The following is a 19,661-nucleotide window of genomic DNA, read 5'->3' as shown; positions in this document are numbered from 1 at the left end:
CAGTTAGCTTCACTGTTCCAGTGCTGCAGATTGTTTTCATAAACTTGGGCTGCCAACTCAACAATTCCTCCACTCATTCACCAGGGGGATCTGGCAAAAAAAAAACAAAAAAAACAAAAAAAACATGGGCTATCTGTTATAAAGTTAAAACAAGGGCTAATTGCTTAGTGATTAAGTGTAAGAAGGCTTATCTTTAAAATCATAGTCTTCAAAATGGCATGTTAATTCAGAGGCTTCCTCTGACTTGATTACTTTTAATTTAACTTTAAGAAATAACTATTTAAGGAGGGCAGCATAAAAAGAACACTAGACCAGGAGTTTGAAATCTGGATTTTATTCTGATCTCTTTTTCAAATAGATGCATGACCTTGAAATGCCATCAAATTAGCCTACGCTCATTATCCTCTGGAAAGTTTGAGGGTTGCTTCACATAATTGCCCACGAAGCAAGCTCTAATAGTCCATAATTCTATAATTCAAGCTGCTAAGTATTGGAAGCATTGTTTGATGATGAGGCTTCAGGCTGGAAAGGAGAACTGATGCATCTTAAAAACTCGAACTGTATCTCAGGCAGATGGTTGTTAGCTGTTAGTTGTCAGGATCTCTTGTTGAGCAAAGATGTGCTCCCACGGACTTACAGGTGCTTCTGTTTTGTAGCACTGGTTTTGCAGTTTTGTTGCTTACAGGAGGAGTGCAAATCAGCCATCAGGCCAGGGGGAGAAATACATGATACTGGTCTTGATGAATTTGCTCACTGACTATCTTTCTTCTGTTTGTCTCAGCAGACTTCTGCCCGGGGCGTGGAATGAGTACATTCTTCCCTGTCAGGTCGTGGGAATTATTTTCCACCATGAGCACAGTGGTCTTTTTAGCTTTGCATCACTGAGTAACTGTCAGGAGACAAGCACTATGACAAGAAATATCCATCCTTAAAACCATCTATTTATTTGTACCCAAAGACATGTTGAGGTTAGAGGTTGGTGTAAAATCTTCTGATATATATGTGCATATACATACATACACACACACAGACACATGCACAAGCTAGAAAAGTTCTTGCTTACTAATTTAAAGAAGACTATAACTATATTTACATTAGGGTCTAACATAGGGACTTATTTCTTTTAACAAATATAGGCTGGATAAGAATTATAACTAAGCTGGTAATGCAACTCTTCTTGAGGGAATTAAATTATTATACCTAATAAAAATCACAGTACGCATTTTTACTTTATGCATAGTAACTACAATGGGAGGGATAGAGTGGGAATTTTTTTATTTATGAATGAATATATTTGCATGGATTACAAGTTGAGAAATAACTCAAACTTGATAAATATCAATGAAAACAACCATAAAGGTTTCAAAAAAGTGTGCTAGAATTAATGAACTTGAAAAGTAATTCAACTAATCAGCAGTTTGATGGGTTTAGAGCAAAAATTAGAGAAACGGAAGAAAGGGTAAAACTATTGGAAAAACACAGTAGGGAATGTAAGTAGAGTGTGAAAACTGCTGCGGAACAGATTGCCGTTATAATTAGAGACAACATTTCACTCTCCTTTAAATACAAGTCCCTGGAAATTGCTCTGAGTGAAAGAGGGGGAGGCACAGCTGTTTGAGTGTACAGCTGGTGGGAATGACAAAGACTACAGTCAGACGTAAACCAGTTAAAAAAATAGACTAGCTAAGTAACAGTAACACCTGGCTTGAGCATAACAACAAATATGCATTATTCTTAAGGAAATAAAACATAGAGGGTTTTTATGGAGAATACGAAAATTTCTACCCGGTAATAAATATGTTTCATGCATATAAGAATCTCTCCAACTAGTGGCTCACGCCTGTAATCCAAGCACTTTGAGAGGCCAAGGCGGGTGGATTACCTGAGGTCAGCAGTTCGAGACCAGCCTGGCCAACATGGCAAAACCCCGTCTCTACTAAAAATACAAAAAATTAGCCACGCATGGTGGCACGCACCTGTAATTCCAGCTACTCAGAAGGCTGAGGCGGGAGAATTGCTTGAACCTGGAAGGTGGAGGTTGCAGTGAGCAGAGATTGCGCCATTGCACTCCAGCCTGGGCAACAAGAGCGAGACACCATCTCCAAATATATATATATATAAAGAATCTCTCCAAATATTAATTGTACAAAGAGGTAAAAAACCTAAATCTAAAAGAATATATATTGAAATATTATGAGACTAATAGCATTAATCGTAGCGCTCGTATTCAATTGTGTCCTTTGTTATACATAAATCTTGAGAATAAGTGATCAAATACTTGATAAATAAAAAATCTCCTCCCTGTAATAGTCAAAAGAATATTCAGTAGGTGTCCTGGAAGGATACTCCACACACCCAAATGCTGGTCTCACCCTTCCTCTGTTCATTCTTCGGAAACGTGCACAGACTCAACCTGCTGACTCATTTTGTCTTGCCATAAAAGCACTAGACAAATAAGAAAAATGAATATGTACACTTTTGGCTTACAGCTGACCAAAATCTCAGAAATACCAGGATTGTAGAGCTTGTTCTCTCATCTTTTAATGTTATCAAATATTAACATCTACATCAGATCTTTTTCATAGCAAACAGCAAACAATTCCTACCAGTGCCTTAGCTGCACAATTGTAAAAGCAGATCCATCCTGTAGATATTCTTAAAGAGGCTGTTATGATATTTGCCAAGAACAAATTACCCTGTGAGCGAGGGTGTTGTCTGAGATGAGATAGCGCCTTTGTGAACTGACCATAAGAATTCACAGACCATCTCTGTTTCACCTGCTGCTGATTATATTCACACACAACCCAAGACGTTTGATGATTCTTACCTCTTTGACAAAGACAATTTTCCCTTTTCTAGTCTTCACCTCATTCTGCCAGGAAGATAAAAGGGATGTAGAGAGGGACAAGTTGTCTGATGAGAATCCAAATAGCCAATATATCTTTCTTGTGGACCCCTTCCTCTCTAGTTAGTGCTCCATGGAATATTTATACCTCATCACCATGAGGAAAGGGGCCAAACCTTTTCTGGTAAGTTAGAGATATTTTTAGTCAGAGTTTACACTGTGTTTTACTAGCTGTGGTTTAATCAGTAGTTGTTCATAAATTTAGTGTATAAAAGTAAGAGATGTAACAATCCTCATTGCATTTCCCCTTTGCTTGAATATAAAACAAGTATTTGTCATATAAATATAAATATTTTAATAGTCAATCATTTGTAAGGGTGTCTTGACTACCTATGCCGATCAATAAAGTGATTCTATTTTTATTTTGGAGGATATGGGTCACATGAGAAAGAATGAGGCCAAATTTCTGATAACAAAGATTAAGTATAGTCTGAAAACTGTTATTAGGTCAACAAACAAGTTGACTCAAACAGTGTTTGCAAACAAAAAGCTTTTTGCTCATACTTCTTAGAAATGTTTTTACTCATTTGTCAGAACAAAATTTTAGCTCAATTTCTTGGTGGAACTTCTCTGAAGCCCTGGATTTGATATCATTATCTTCTATAATTTCCCATAATGTTTCATATTTATTGATCACATTTTTAAGCATTTATTTAATAGCTATATTTCACATTAGAAGATTTTTGTATAAACACAGAGAATATCTATAGTGTCTGAAAGGACATGGCACATATTAGAAGCAAATAAATATTTACAGATTATTAATTATTTATCCACCCATCATCTCCACAGATATTGCCTGAGCATCTGCCCTTGCACAACTTTCGTGCTACAAGAAGGGGTCTGACAATAAAAAGTTTAAGTAAAATGTCCAGTTTGTAAGAAGAAAAGAAATGTTAAAGAAAAAAAGAAAAAATAGAACAGGATGAGAAGGATTAGGAGTCCTGGCATGGAGGGTGGGGTGGCCTAAGATAGGCTTATTGAGAGCATGTGATTAGAGTAAGTCCGAAGGAGGTAAGGGAAATTTCCCTTGAATTTCTAACTGAAAACTGCTCCATGCAGAGAAGAGTCAGGAAAATGCCTAGTATTTTCAAGAGATCGAAATTACTTCTGTTGAAATAGTACCAAGAATCCAGGTGCATTCTTATTTTATTTTCCCTTCCTAAGGAGTCTTTATATTTTTATTTTTATTTTTTAGAATGGCTTTACTGATTACCTATGAATTATTTTCACTGTTATATGACGAGTTAATGGGTGCAGCACACCAACATGGCACATGGATACATATGTAACAAACCTGCACATTGTGCACATGTACCCTAAAACTTAAAGTATAATAATAATAATAAAGAAAAAAAATCCAAATACTGTCTTTTGACACCACAGATCTGTTTTCCAACAGAGACATCCCTTCCTTCCATCTGAAATAACCATGGAGAAAATAGAGTTGAGATGTAATAGAGCTTAAAATCAACTTTATTAAATTGAATTCCTCCAGAATTGAGAAGACATCTCACTTTTCCTATAGCCTTCAGGTAAACACTTACAAAGAGGTATTTTAATAACCACTTAGGCACACAAGGACAGCTCTTCAGGTGGTCTCAGGGAGGATAAAAAATTCCATATGTCATCTACCAGAACAGATACTAAATTACCTTGGCCTACACAAACTTTCTATTTGCCTAGAAGGTATTTATTTTCCCACTTGAGGTGTTGGGAAAACAGTAGCCTAAACTTCCTATGACAGAAAATACATCAGTGAAAACTCAGTATCTCTTTAATCTTTTATTATATACTCTGTTACTAGTGGCCTAAACTTTCTGTGACAGAACATACATCAGTGAAAACTCAGCATCACTTCAATCTTTTACTGTGTCCTCTGCTACTATATCTCTGTGATTACTGTTAGCATATCATGATAATTTGTTCATTTTTCTTTGTATGCGTGTTTTTTACTTTTCACACAGTATATTCAATCAAAATAATACGCAGATCACGTAGGTTTAAATTGAATGCTTTCTGAAGTTTGTTTAATCTGTACATTGAATGCTACCTTTATAAGTGCCTTATTTTTGGAAACATTTCAATATAATCAATCCATCAATATTTGTTAATATACTAGAAACTATTTGATTAACTGTAAGTATTATTTCACTACTATATCTCCCTTTGACTGTCTGTGTTTTTACCTTAGAAAACTTGTGGTAATTTATGCTAAAATAGGAAAAAATGAGCACAACAGTATAAGCATTATCAAATTCCTTTTGAAATTTAATTCTTATGTACAATTTTGTGTAAATTTTTATTTTACATGAAAATGTTATCTCCTGTAGTGACTTCTTGAATTAAGAGTGAATACAAAAGATTTAATATGCTTCTAAGATTTATATAAATTTTTACTGAATTGTGAATGCATTGAGCAATATTTACCATATCAATGTTGGAAATATCTTAACATTATGTTGAGGAATTGATATTCATACATAAAAAGAAAAATGAGAATATGTATAAATACAATGTATATATGTGTTTGCATGTGTCTAAATTTGACCAAATATATTGTGAAATTAAAAATTATGAATACATTAGAGAAACAATCTGATAAAGAGAAAAAATACAGTCATAAGCCCCTGAACAATTTCAAATATTATGTCAAAATTTTCCTTTTCAGTGGTTATAAAAGAGGCATTAAAGAAAATGTCTACTAAATTGTGTCAAATAAACCAAAGTTCACTTTGGGAAGAAAGGCAAGTGTGGCCAGGCATCTTATTTAGTATTTAAACTGTGCATTAAACTGTGGTTTATGAACTTGTTTCATATGATGACTTCTTTTTTTTCTTGAAACTAAGTCTCACTCTGTCTCCCAAGATGGAGTGCAGCGGTGTGACCTTGGCTCACTGCAACCTCTGCCTCCCAGGTTCAAGAAATTCTCCTACCTCAGTCTCCTGAGTAGCTGGGACTACAGGCGCTCACCACCAGGCCTGGCTAATTTTTGTATTTCTAGTAGAGACGGGGTTTCACCATGTTGGCCAGGCTGGTCTCAAACTCCTGACCCCAAATGATCCACCCACCTCAGCCTCCCAAAGTACTGGGATTACAGGCGTGAGCCATCGCACCCAGCCTCATATATGACTTCTAATTAATTAATATGAACAAATCTTTGTCTACAATTCTTACATAAACATGTAATTTGTAAATGGAAAAGCCTATAAGGGTGTAGCTATTTAAATGGTTTTTAAATAGATTCTTTTTATTTGTCAATTTATGTTATAAATTGACATGTATAGGTCCATGTATAGGTCCATGGCAGTTCCATTATGTCCTCAGTTACCTTAACTGTTCTCAGCTTTCCAATCCACCTTCCTTAGCATGTAGTACTCATTCTCATTCTTGCAAAATGGCTTTTACATCTCTAGGCATCATACCTGTGCTCCAATGTGGAAGATGAAGAAAAGAAGAAAGGCAATAGTCAAAAGATACAAATTCATTTAATAGCTCTGTCAATTCTAACAAACTAGAAGTAAGAGACAAGGCAAATGTTATTATATGAAAAGCGTATACGAATACATATTTTAAAGTTTTCTCTCTATATATAGGAAGATATTCTTTATACTATATATACCTTCTAGTTTCCTTTTGTGGTTAGAAACTGGAGATTAAGTGTGGGTGATTAACAGCTGTTTAAAAGGAAGTTATAATTTTTGCCAATAAGAGGATTACTGTAAAAGTTTATTTTCCTCTTGGCTGGAGCATTTTAGATTTACAATATTTTCAGATACTATGTGGCATTCAAGTATATTCAAGTGCACTTTTTAATTTTAGTACTGGATGTTTTTAGAGCAGTTTTAGATTCACAGCAAAAATAAGAGAGAGGCACAGAGATTTCTTATCTCTTCTCTGTTGTTACACATGTATACCCTCCCCCATTATCAACATTCTGCAACAGAGTGGTACACATGTTGCAACTGATAAACCTACATTGACATATGATAATCACCCAAAGTTCATCGTTTGCATTAGGATTCACCTTAGGTATTGTACGGTCTATGCAAGTGCATTTGAAGACAGCATAGGCTTGCTACAGGATTCTATTAATATAATGAAGAGATTCCACTTGTGTAAATACAGTAGAGGGATATCACATTAGTCTCATTAACCCATTAAACCTCCTGGTGTTTCAACCCAACTGTAACAAGGCTTATATGGAGTAGGGTAGACCAGAATGTTTGACTGAGTGAAAATTAATTGGCAACACCAAAACGTGCCAAGAGATTCTAAGTACATAAAACTAACTGTGTTTTGAAATGATTGTACATATGTCTAACTTTTTTTTTTGTTTACATCCAATGGCAAAACTGTAAAGATATGTAACTTTTAATTTTATTGTTAATTTTTAGGAACACAGTAGTTGTAAATATTTATAATGTACGTATGATATTTTGATACAAGCCTATAAAGTATAATGATCAAATCTGGGTATTTGGAAGATTCATTATCTCAAACATTGGTCATTTATTTATGATGGGGCATTTGAAATCTTTTCTAGCTATTTTGAAATATAAAATACATTACTGTTAACTATATTTCCCTAATTGTGCTACCAAACACTACATCCCTATCCTTCTATAAAACTTATGTAAATTCAATAGCTTATTGAAAATTCTAGAAAAGTATCTGCTTTGTAGTAAACACTTGATAAAACGTAGTTCACTTGTGAAACGAATAAATCATTTTCTTTAAACAACCAAATTCATTTATATACAGAATTGTTCCTTTATAGTGTGGGTAGAAGCTGTCATTTTATAATTTACTGGTTTTCAAATTTGGGGAGCTCAAAACCCTTTCAAAATAATACTTTTATGCAAACCTCCAATGTAGCAAATGTTTTAAAAACTGCTGTAATTAAAACAGAATTCTCCGGAGCTCTGCTCCCTCTGCCTCCCAAGCCATCCCTTGAGGCTTCTGAGGCAACTCCAAATTGCCCTAGAATTCTTAAAAATGCATTGAATCTAGTAAAACAGGCCATGCAGATAATTATACTTCTAGCTTAATATAATCTTTTCAATTTGGAATAAACTTGTTTATCTATATTGTTGATTGTCAAATGATAATGAATTATGGACAATACTTGTTCTTTTTAAAATGTAATTTTATTAAAGTTGCTCATTGTGATATGTTAAAACTTAAGAAAACTTTAACCTTGTGAGAAATAAGCTATTGAATGAGGCTGTTGGTTTGCCCTCTGTCTTCTAATTTGTTACGATGTGCCACTCCCTCCATTCTTTCTTTTGTAGAGTTACCTCTGTTTTCCTCATATACTAATCTGGGAATCAAAATGTCTTTATTTAATTATTTTAATTTGGATTTTTGTCCAACATTTTAAATCTAGATTAAGTGATAGAAGCACATAAAGTTGGATAATTTGCAATTTATGTCTGTGACAATTTCAGCTACCAGAGTGCCAAGATAGCAGTAGTGACATCATTTGATCACAGTTCCTCTGGTATGACCTTAGTTCTTATATACTGTCCAAGCTTGGCTTAATATTCCTCCGATTCTATAGGATCCCATTCTATTTTATCCCGTTCTGTAGGTTGTCTGTTGACTCTGTTGATAGTTTCTTTTGTTGTGCAGAAGCTTTTTAGTTTAATTAGGCCCTATTTGTCAATTTTGTTTTTGTTGCAATTACTTTGGGCATCTTTGTCATGAAATCTTTGTTAGGTCCTATGTCCAGGATTATATTTCTTAGGTTATTTTTCAGGGTTTTTACACTTAATGTTAGCCAAAAGGCCAAGAAGAAATCTCCAGGGTTTTTGTAGTTTTAGGTTTTACATTAGTCTTTAATCCATCTTGAGTTGACTTTTTTAATATGGTATAAGGAGGTATATAGTCCAGTTGCAGTCTTCTGCATATGGCTAGTCAGTTATTCCAGCACCATTTATTAAATAGAGAATCCTTTCCTCATGGCTTGTTTTTCTTGACTTCATTGAATATTAGATGATTGTAGGTGTACAGAATTATTTTTGGGCTCTGTATTCTATTCTAGTGATCTATGTGTCTTTTTTTTTTTTTTTTTTTTTTTTACCACTACCATGCTGTTTTGGTTACTATAACCTTGTAACATAGCTTTGTTGGTTTTGCTTAGAATTCTCTTGGCTATTTATGCTCTTTTTTGGTTCCAAGTGAAGTTTAAAATAGTTTGTTTTCTAATTCTATGAAGAATGTCATTGGTAGTTTGGTAAGAGTGGCACTGAATTTGTACATTGCTTTGGGCATCATGGCCATTTTAACCATATTGATTCTTCCTATTATTGAGCATGAAATGGTTTACCATTTGTTTGTGTCATCTCTGATTTCTTTGAATAGTGTTTCATAATTCTCAATGTAGAGGACTTTCACCTCGTTGGGTTAGTTGTATTCCTGGATATTTTATTCTTATTATGGCTATTGTGAATGGCACTGCATTCTTGATTTGGCTGTCAGCTTGTATGTTGTTGGTGTATAAAGGTGTTACTAATTTTCGTACATTGATTTTGTGTCCTGAAACTTTGCTGAAGTTGTTTATCTGCTTAAGGAACTTTTGGGCAGACTATGGGTTTTTCTAGGTATAGAATCATATTGTCTGAAAACAGAGATACTTTGACTTCCTCTCTTCCTATTTGGATGCCTTTCATTTCTTTCCCTTGCCAGATAGATCTTTCAAGAACTTCTAGTACTATGGTGAATAGGAATGGTGAGAGGTGGCATCCTTGTCTTGATCTCGTTTTTAAAGAGAATGCTTCTTGCTTTTGCCTATTAATATGATGGCTATGGGCTTGTCATAGATGGTTCCTATTATTTTGAAATATGTTTCTTCCATGCCTATTTCGTTGAGGGTTTTTAACATGAAGGGATGTTGAATTTTATCAAAAGTCTTTTCTTCATCTATTGAAATAATTATATGGCTCTTGTTTTTAGTTCTGTTTATGTGAAGAATCACATTTATTGATTCTTTTTTTTTTTACATTTATTGATTTGTATATGTTGAATCAACTTTGCATCCCAAGGATAAAGCATACTTGATCATAAGGGATTATATTTTTGATGTGCAGGTAGATTCAGCTTATTAGTATTCTATTGAGGATTTTGCATCTATGTTCATCAAGGATATTGGTCTGACATTTTCTTTTTCTGCCATGTCTTTCCCAGGTTTTGGTATCAGTATAATGGTGATCTCATAGAATGAACTAAGGAGGAATTCATATTCTTTAGTTTTTTCGAGATACTTTCAGAATGGTACCAGCTCTTCTTTATACATCTGGTAGAATTCAGCTATCTGGTCCTGGGCTTTTTCTGGTTGTGAGGCTTACTACTACTGATTCAATTTCAGGACTCATTAATAATTTGTTCAGGGATTTAATTTATTCATGTTTAATCTTGGTGGTCGTATGTTTCCAGGAATTTATCCATTTCTTCTAGGTTTTCTAACTTGTATGCACTGAAGTGTTCCTAGTAATCTCTGAGGGCTTTTTGTATTTCTGTATGGTCAGTGTTAATATCCCCTTTGTCATTTCTGATTGTGTTTATTTGAATATTCTCTCTTTTTTTCTTTATTAGCCTATCTAGTTGTCTATCTTATTGATTCTTTCAAAGAACCAGCTCCTGGATTTGTTAATCTTTTGTGTGGTTTTTCATGTCTCAATTTCCTCCAATTCAGCTCTGATTTTGTTTTTTGTTTTTGTTTTTGTTTTCCTTGTCTTCTCCTAGCTTTGGGGTTGATTTGTCCTTGTATCTCCAGTACCTCTCAGTATGAGGCTAGATTGCTGATTTGAGATCTATCTTACTTTTCAATGTGGGTGTTTAGCACTATAAATTTTCCTCTTAACACTGTTTTTGCTGTGTCCCAGAGATTCTAGTATGCTGTCTTTGTTCTCATTAATTTCAATACATTTCTTGATTTCTGCCTTAATTTTATTGCTTACCAAAAGGTCATTCAGGAGCAGGTTGGTTAATTTCTATGTAATGGTATGGTTTTGTGTGGTTTTCTTAGTATTGATTAGTATTTTTATTATGCTGTGCTCTGAGAGTGTGTTTGGTAAACAAAACTCTGACAGTTATTTTGCTTTTGCTGAGTATTGTTTTATGTATGCTTATGTGATCAATTTTAGAGTATGTGTCATGTGCAGATGGGAAGAATGTATATTTTGTTGTTTTGGGGTGGAGAGTTGTGTAGATGTCTACTAGGTCCATTTGGTCAAATGTCAAGTTCGGATTCTGAATGTCTTTGTTTAGTTTTCTGCCTCAGTGGTCTGTCTAATACTGTCAGTGGGGTGTTGAAGTTTCCTACTATTATTGTGTGGAAATCTAAGCCTCTTCATAGGTCTCTAAGAGCTTGTTTTATGAATTGAATGCTCCTGTGTTGTGTGTATGTATATATTCTTGTTTGTTGTCTTCTTGTTGAGTTGAACTCTACCATTATATAATGCTGAAGTTTTTTTTTTTTTTTTTTGAGACGGAGTCTTGCTCTGTCACCCAGGCTGGAGTGCAGTGGCACGATCTCAGCTCACTGCAAGCTCTGCCTCCCGGGTTCACGCCATTCTCCTGCCTCAGCCTCTCCGAGTAGCTGGGACTACAGGCGCCCGCCACCATGCCCAGCTAATTTTATTGTATTTTTAGTAGAGACAGGGTTTCACCGTGGTCTCGATCTCCTGACCTCATGATCTGCCTGCCTCGGCCTCCCAAACTTTTTTTTTAATCTTTGTTCATTTAAAGTTTGTTGTGTCTGAAATTAGAATAGTAACCACTGCTTTTTTATATTTCCCATTTGGTTGGTAGATTTTTATCTATTCCTTTACTTTGAGTCTATGGGTGTCATTGCACGTGAGATGGGTCTCCTGAAGACAGCATACCATCAGGTCTTGCTTCTTTATCCAGCCTGCCACTGTTTGCCTTTTAATTGGGGCATTAATTTTGTTTACAGTCAAGGCTAATGTTGATATGTGCAGATTTGATCCTGTCATTATATTATCAGCTGGTTATTATGCAGATGTGTTTGTGTGGTTGTTTTATAGTATCAATGATCTATGTACTTAAGTTTGTTTTTGTAGTGGTTGGTTATAGTCTTTCCATATTTAGCACTTCTTTCAGGGCCTCTCTTATGACAGGTCTGGTAGTAACAAATTCCTCTAACATTTGCTTTTCTAAAATAATCTTATTTCTCCTTTGCTTATGAAGCTTAGTTTAGCTGGATATGAAATTCTTGCTTGGAGGTTCTTTTCTTTAAGAATGCTGAATATAGGCCTTCAATCTCTTCTGCCTTGTAGGGTTTCTGCTGAAATATTTCTTACATGCCCTTTCTCTCTAGCTGTCTTTAACATTTTTTTCTTTCACTTCAAGCTTGGAGAATCTGATGAGTATGTATCTTGGGGATGGTCTTCTTGTGTAGTATCTCATAGGGATTCTCTGCTTTTCCTGAACTTGAATGTTGGCCTCTCTAGTGAGGTTAGGGAAACTTTCATGAACCATATCCTAAAATGTGTTTTCCAAATTGCTTTCTTTCTCTCCCTGTCTTCCAGGGATGCCAGTGAGTTGTAGACATGGTCTCTGTACATAATTCCATGTTTCTTGGAGGTTATGTTCTATTCTTTTTTTAAAAATTTTTGTCTGACTGAGTTAGTTTAGATGGCCAGTCTTCAAATTCTGAGATTCTTTCCTCAGCTTGGTCTATTCTGCTGTTAATATTTGTGATTGCATTATGAAAATCGTGTAGTGGGTTTTTCAGCTCTTTCAGATCAGTTTGGTTCTTTTTATAATGGTCATCTTGTTTACTAGCTCCCATATTGTTTTGTTGTAAACCTTAATTTCCTTGAATTGGGTTTCATTTTACCCCTGAATCTAGATGATCTTCATTCCTATCCATATTCTGAATTCGATTTCTATCATTTTAGCTACTTCATTCTGGTTAAGAACTCTTGCTGGTGAAGTAGTCTGGTCATTTGGAGGTAAGAAGAAACTCTGGCTTTTTGAGTTACCAGAGTTCTTGTGCTGGTTCTTTTTCATCTGTATGGGTTGGTGCTCCTTTAACTGTGGTGTAATTTGAGTACCATCAGTTGACTTCTTTTCTATATTTTTCCAGAAGGCCAAGGCTTTGTGCAAGTCTTCATCTGTAGCTGAATTCTCATCCATGGTTTCACAGGAGGGTATGTTAGTATTTTTGGTATTGAAGTTTGGGCTTTGATCCAACAGATGGCATGTAAGCAAAGAATGTGTAGATAGGCTTTTGCTCAGCCATGTGACTCCTCTGTATTTCCTCATGATTGCTGCCATGCTACCGCTCAATGCTCTGAAAGTGTGTGCTTCTGTCCCACTTGAGTGCTGGCTACAGTTCTCAGCTTGGCATTCCTGGGCCTCACACTGCAGCACTGGGGCAAGCTCAGGCTTTATGTTCCCTTCCCAGCTAGGAGGCAGTAGGAGGAGGGACCATGACAGTGCCTGAGGCAGAGGACCTTTTACTTGTCTCTTGGGGCTCCACCCCAGAGAGAGATGCAAAGTGGCTTTCCAATAGTGTGATTAGCCTGTGGTGGGGCAGCTGTGTTCTGGACCAAAACCAGGGCACTTTACCTGGTGATGAGCAGTGGCAGTAGTAGACAGACTTTCAGTTGCCTCTGGGATCTCCACCTCGGAAAAACACAGAGCCACTGCTACTGGAAATGGTCAACAAGGGTCTGGGGCTGCTGCACTGCTGGCCCAGCTGTTGGCCCCACTTGATGAAAAGCTGGTGGTTGAGGGCTCACAGTTAGGAGAGGGTGGGCAACTTTCCAGATGGTGACTGTGTTGTGTTGGAAATGAGTAAAGCCCACAGGCTCTTCGTTTCTTCTCCAGTCTGAGGGCAGCAGGGACAGAACTGCTGCAAGGACAGAGAGCCTTTTTCTCCTTCTGGGAGCCATTCTCAGGAAAACACAGAGCCACTGGCAGTGGAAATGCTTCGCTGTGGGTAGAAGACAGCTGCTCTGTGTTCCCAAGCTGGGGGCCCTGACTGGTGAAGAGTGAGGGTGGGGGCTCACAGGGAAGAGAGACTGGACTCCTTTCTGTATAGTGGCTGTGGTGTCCTGGTGGTTCAGTGTAGTGATCAGGCCCTTCGTTCACTTCCCTGACTGAGGGCAGTAAGGTCATTACCACTGCGGTTGCAATGGGAGAGGGGCTGTAGGCTGTTTCTAGGATTCCCTCCTCAGAAAAATGCAGAGTTGCCACTGATTGAAGTGTCCAGATGGGGGAAATGTAGTTGTACTGGGGGTCAAGGTGGAGAAACACTGCCCAGTGAAGAGTAGTGGAGGTGGGGACCTGTGTGGCAAACAGTCTGGCCACTTTTCCATAAGGCTGTTGCACTGTGCCCAGGATCTTCATCAGTAGCCAATCACTGTGCTCCCTCCCATATCTGAGGGCAACAGGAGCAAGGGCTGCAAAGCAACAGAAATAGTGGCCTGCCTACTTCCTTTGGGAGCTCCATCCTAGGGAAATGCAGGGCTGCTGCTGGCCCGAGAGCCAAGGCAGGAAGTGGCTGGAGTGCTGGGTCTGGAGGCCGTGCCTAGAGTGGAGTAGCGGGGGTGTGGGCCCACATGGCAAACAGCTGCACTGTGCTGGGGCTCTGGATTAGTCCCTAATCACCGCACACCCTCTTACCCTGATGGCAACAGTAGTGAGAGCTGTGAAGCAGCAAAAATGGCCACCTGCCTCTCCTTCTGGGAGTCTCATCCCAGGGAAGTGCAGAGCTGCTACTGGCCTGAGAACTTAGGCAGGTGATAGTGGTTCACTTTTTACAAATAATGAACTAGCATTGAGACATCATTATCACTAAAAGTCCATCATTTACATTAGAGTCACTCTCGGTGTTGCATGTTTTATGGCTTTTGAGAAATGTATAAGGATATGTATCTACTGTTGTAATACCTTACAGAATACCTTCACTGCCCTAAAAATGATCTGTTCCCCACCTATTTATTCTTCCCTCCTCCCTTACCCCCTGTTAACCACTGATCTTTTTACTGTTTCCATAGTTATGCCTTTTCCAGAATGCCAGAGTTGGAATCATATAGAGATTCTATTCAGATTTGCTTTGTTCATTTAGTAACATGCATTTAAGGTTTTCCCTTATCTTTTCTTGGCATGAGAGCTCATTTTTCTTTGCAGTGAATAATAATTAAATCATTGTATTCATGGACCATTGTTTCATTCATTATTCATTAACCTATTGAAAGACATCTTGGTTGCTTCCAGGTTTTGGCAATTTTGAAGAAAACTAAACATCAATGTGCAGGTATTTGTGTGGACATACATTTTTAGCAGATTTGGGTAGATATCAATAAGATCAAGATAAAATTGCTGAGTCATATGGTAAGAGTATATTTGGTTTTGTAAGAAACTGAAAATATCTTCCAAATTAGCTGTTCTGTTTTGCGTTCTCAGCAGTAATGAATGAGAGATGCTGATGCAGCATTTGGTATTATTAGTGCTTTGGATTTTAGCCATTCTACTCTTGTCATCTATATTTAATTATGTTGTTTTTCAGATGTCTTGCTGTTATTTTTCTTGATATTTTCATTTGTCCTTCATAAATGTGTGTCCATAGATAATATCTAATCATAAAATAGGTGATATTTTATGAACACATCAAATATTACAGTGATTTGCCCAAAGAATTTCACAGTGATTTATTTTCTTTGGATGTTCTTAATCTCCTTATTGCTCCTTCCCCTGAACAGAGCAATAATTGTGCTTTTCCTCACATTGTGTTCAATTAAATTATCCTCTTTATTGAAAATACACTCCCATTCCTTCCTTGGGTAATTAGATTTTATCTTTTTCTAAACACTGTAACAATTTCCTTCTTAGCATATATATTTTCCTTATTGTGGCAGACACTGTTTGTCACTTTCCTGTCATTCTCATTTATTCACCAACGGATTCCTGATTTTTCTTAGATGTAAAAGTGGTCCCAGAGTAAGAATTTATGTAATTGCAACAATCTGTTTCCATTTTTTCCTCTGACAGGCATAGTAGAACTTGGGCTACTCTGTTCTACTCAACTAGAGAGAAAAGATGTCATCTGCAATGTCATGGAGCAATATTTAGTTTCTTGACAATAACAGAGAGAAGTGAAAGGGAATCTTCTTGGCTTTCTTCTTCCCTTCTTAATAAATGTGGGGAGATATAATCACTGCAGTTTTGGCAGCTATCTTATGATTATAAAGGAAGAAGTAGCATGACGAGAATGCAGATGGAGAAATGAAAAGAGCCAAGGATTGGGTCTGTGTGATAATTTTGACTCATAAAACCACCTACAGTACCACCTCCCTCAGTAAGACACTCAGTTGATATTTCCTTACTTGAGCCAAATGTATCCTGATACCCTCCTAGAAATAGACTTAGTGTCAATGGCCATGCCCACATCTTTGAAACATTATCAATAGTATTTATTTCAGAAAAAGGTGTCAGCTATTTGTTTTTCAGCCCAATTTAGGCCTAAAGATCTCAGGTGCAGGGTATTAGTTAATTAGACATTTTGTCTCTTCTTAAAATTCATATTTGAAATATAAGAAATTTAAGGCAATGTTTTAATTGCTTATGTGTATCTTCACCATACTTCATGACCCTCTGGAAAGAAAATCAATATATGTGTTGTATTACATATACCATCTGTCAATATGTAGAAAATATGACCACACACCTTCATAACAGTTCTGGGTAAAATTTTTAGTATCTATTTTTTTTTCCTTTTTCTTTGCCTTACAATTTTTTTTTTCTTTTGAGATTGCAGTGGAGCTAAATGGGCTGCACAACCCCTTCTTAATGACAAGCAATTTTCTTCCCACTCTACCAAATAACTCTCACACTAAACTTACATTTTATATAATAAAGTTTTTCTGTATTTTGTGTTTCTTTGTTTTTTATCTGTTTTTTGGAGATTTGAGAGCATTAACTAATAGTTAAGCCACTCTTGATTAAAATTATCATTTTCTTCCATTAGTACTTGAAATAAAATCCAAACTTATCACTGGAAATGCTGTTAACTCTCTCTCTAGCTATATCTTTATAAATCTCCCCACAAACAGTGACACAGTTGCTAAAGTTTGCCAAAATTTTTCCAAACACAGACCTTAGACCTTTCCAAACAAGGGCCTGAGGTCCTCTTCTCCTAGAGAGCTTTACTTCCCATCATTTAGCCTTCACTGCAAATATTACCAACTCAGACAGGCTAGCTCTGTTCACTCCTCTGAAGGTTCTGCATTTCAGCTGCTCAACTCATGGTTACCTTTATTGCTTATTTTATATTGCCTTTCTCATCCTGAGTATATATTTTCATCTATTTTTCTACTTCTTACTGTCAAGCCTTCTCCCCTACCCCCATCACAAATTACAAACATGACAGTGTGGATCTTTAAAATTTCACTTTTATGCATCATCATGTTTGGCAAACAATTACTTTGAAACATGATTTGAAATAAATAGGTAGGTAAATAAATATTTATCTGTAATAATGATAAATAAAAAATGTTTTTAAGACTCATTTTCCTTCCTTCACTCCCTTCCAATAACTTGAGCTTTAGTCCACTCAACAAGTGGGTTCACTTTTCTCTTCTCTCTCTACTGCCCCTTCTCTAACTTCCTTTGCATTTCTTTTTTTTTTTTTTTTATTATACTTTAGGTTTTAGGGTACATGTGCACAATGTGCAGGTTTGTTACATATGTATCCATGTGCCATGTTGATTTCCTGCACCCATTAGCTCGTCATTTAGCGTTAGGTATATCTCCTAATGCTGTCCCCGCCCCCCCCACCCCCCACCCCACAACAGTACCCGGAATGTGATGTTCCCCTTCCTGTGTCCATGAGTTCTCATTGTTCAATTCCCACCTCTGAGTGAGAACATGTGGTGTTTGGTTTTTTGTCCTTGTGATAGTTTACTGAGAATGATGTTTTCCAGTTTCATCCATGTCCCTACAAAGGACACGAACTCATCATTTTTTATGGCTGCATAGTATTCCATGGTGTATATGTGCCACATTTTCTTAATCTAGTCTATTGTTGTTGGACGTTTGGGCTGGTTCCAAGTCTTTGCTATTGTGAATAGTGCCGCAATAAACATACGTGTGCATGTGTCTTTATAGCAGCATGATTTATACTCCTTTGGGTATATACCCAGTAATGGGATGGCTGGGTCAAATGGTATTTCTAGTTCTAGATCCCTGAGGAATCGCCACACTGACTTCCACAATGGTTGAACTAGTTTACAGTCCCACCAACAGTGTAAAAGTGTTCCTATTTCTCCACATCCTCTCCAGCACCTGTTGTTTCCTGATTTTTTAATGATGGCCATTCTAACTGGTGTGAGATGGTATCTCACTGTGGTTTTGATTTGCATTTCTCTGGTGGCCAGTGATGATGAGCATTTCTTCATGTGTTTTCTGGCTGCATAAATGTCTTCTTTTTAGAAGTGTCTGTTCATGTCCTTTGCCCACTTTTTGATGGGGTTGTTTGTTTTTTTCTTGTAAATTTGTTTGAGTTCATTGTAGATTCTGGATATTAGCCCTTTGTCAGATGAGTTCTTATTATTCTGCTGAGGAATTAACTTAGGACATGAGTATCTTCTTCCATCCACGGCGTTGACATGAAAACTTCTATCCTCTAAAAAGCCTATTTGGTTATTTTTCTAAACAAATACAAACTTTCTTGAAAGTCTACTGGTTAAAATAATATTTTTATGCCACACCAAAGCAGGTAACCAGTGTCTTTACTTCATTTAAACAGAGACTAAAGCATTTTTTGCCATTCATCCCATTGAGTTATTATTGAATTATTTTTGTGACATTTAAAAAATTAAAAGTCTAGACATTTTATACTTTTGCATCAAATATTATATTTTTCATATTCTTAATAAATTACCTATAACACTGATTGTACTTTTTCTGAAAAAAATCTATTCATTCTTCATTCATGACCATTACATTAACAAATAAAATTTTGTTACTAGATTATATTTTCCAGGAAGTTTGTAAGTATCATTGAGCACAATTGATTTTAAGAAATATGACAAATACAGAAGCAATATTGTAATAACGTAGAGTCACCCTTTAGTTTTAGAAAAAAGCAGAGTGAACATTTTTTCATATTCACATATTTTCTTGTTTACATAAATCTTTTATAGATATGGACACACATACAATCTCATATATGCATTTAAGATAATTCTACATACTTTTTAATATTATGTTCTAAATATTTAAACTATTTTGGATACTTAACTAAAATAACTGATTAATTTTATTGATTGAACTTATCTACATGGCTAATTAAAATAATTAATTTCCCAGTATTGGACTTAGACCTATATATAAAAACATCATTTCTGCAGAATACTAATGTGATTTTGAAATAGCTATTTGTTTCTTAGGGCTTCAAATTTCCCATTTGTAAACAGAGAAAATGTCTAAATTTAGGGATGTCACAGAGATGAAATTAGATAAGCAATATATATACCATATATCTTATATATGTAATTATTTGTGATGATATATATTAGCACAATGTAGTTGTCGTTTTCAGCAGTTTTTCACATTGCCTATTACAAAGTAACTACCCAATTTATATTCCTGACTGAATTTTATTTAATCATTTTAATGTATTTTATTAAACTATTTTCATATTTTAGGCTACTTATCTTTTTCTGATTACAAATGATAAGTGAATTAGAACCTACTTCTATTAATACATAGTTATAATATT

General features: G+C 36.0%; 1 long non-coding RNA gene across 1 annotated transcript in view; it reads right to left on the bottom strand.

Moving 5' to 3' along the window:
* Nucleotides 1-318: 318 nt before the first annotated feature.
* The window catches only part of LOC116466470 (uncharacterized), a 39,995-nt gene continuing 20,652 nt past the window's right edge, over nt 319-19,661 (bottom strand). The window contains exons 4-6 of the long non-coding RNA XR_004247563.1: nt 6,237-6,335; nt 2,828-2,872; nt 319-906 (exon numbers count right to left, since the gene is read on the bottom strand). This is a non-coding gene — a long non-coding RNA (uncharacterized LOC116466470). The remainder of the gene's footprint in view (nt 907-2,827; nt 2,873-6,236; nt 6,336-19,661) is intronic.

Source organism: Hylobates moloch, unplaced genomic scaffold, assembly GCF_009828535.3.
Source record: "Hylobates moloch isolate HMO894 unplaced genomic scaffold, HMol_V3 SCAFFOLD_4, whole genome shotgun sequence".
Classification (NCBI taxonomy): domain Eukaryota; kingdom Metazoa; phylum Chordata; class Mammalia; order Primates; family Hylobatidae; genus Hylobates; species Hylobates moloch.
The sequence above is the reverse complement of the archived record's forward strand: the minus strand, read 5'-3'. Positions and strand labels throughout refer to the sequence as shown.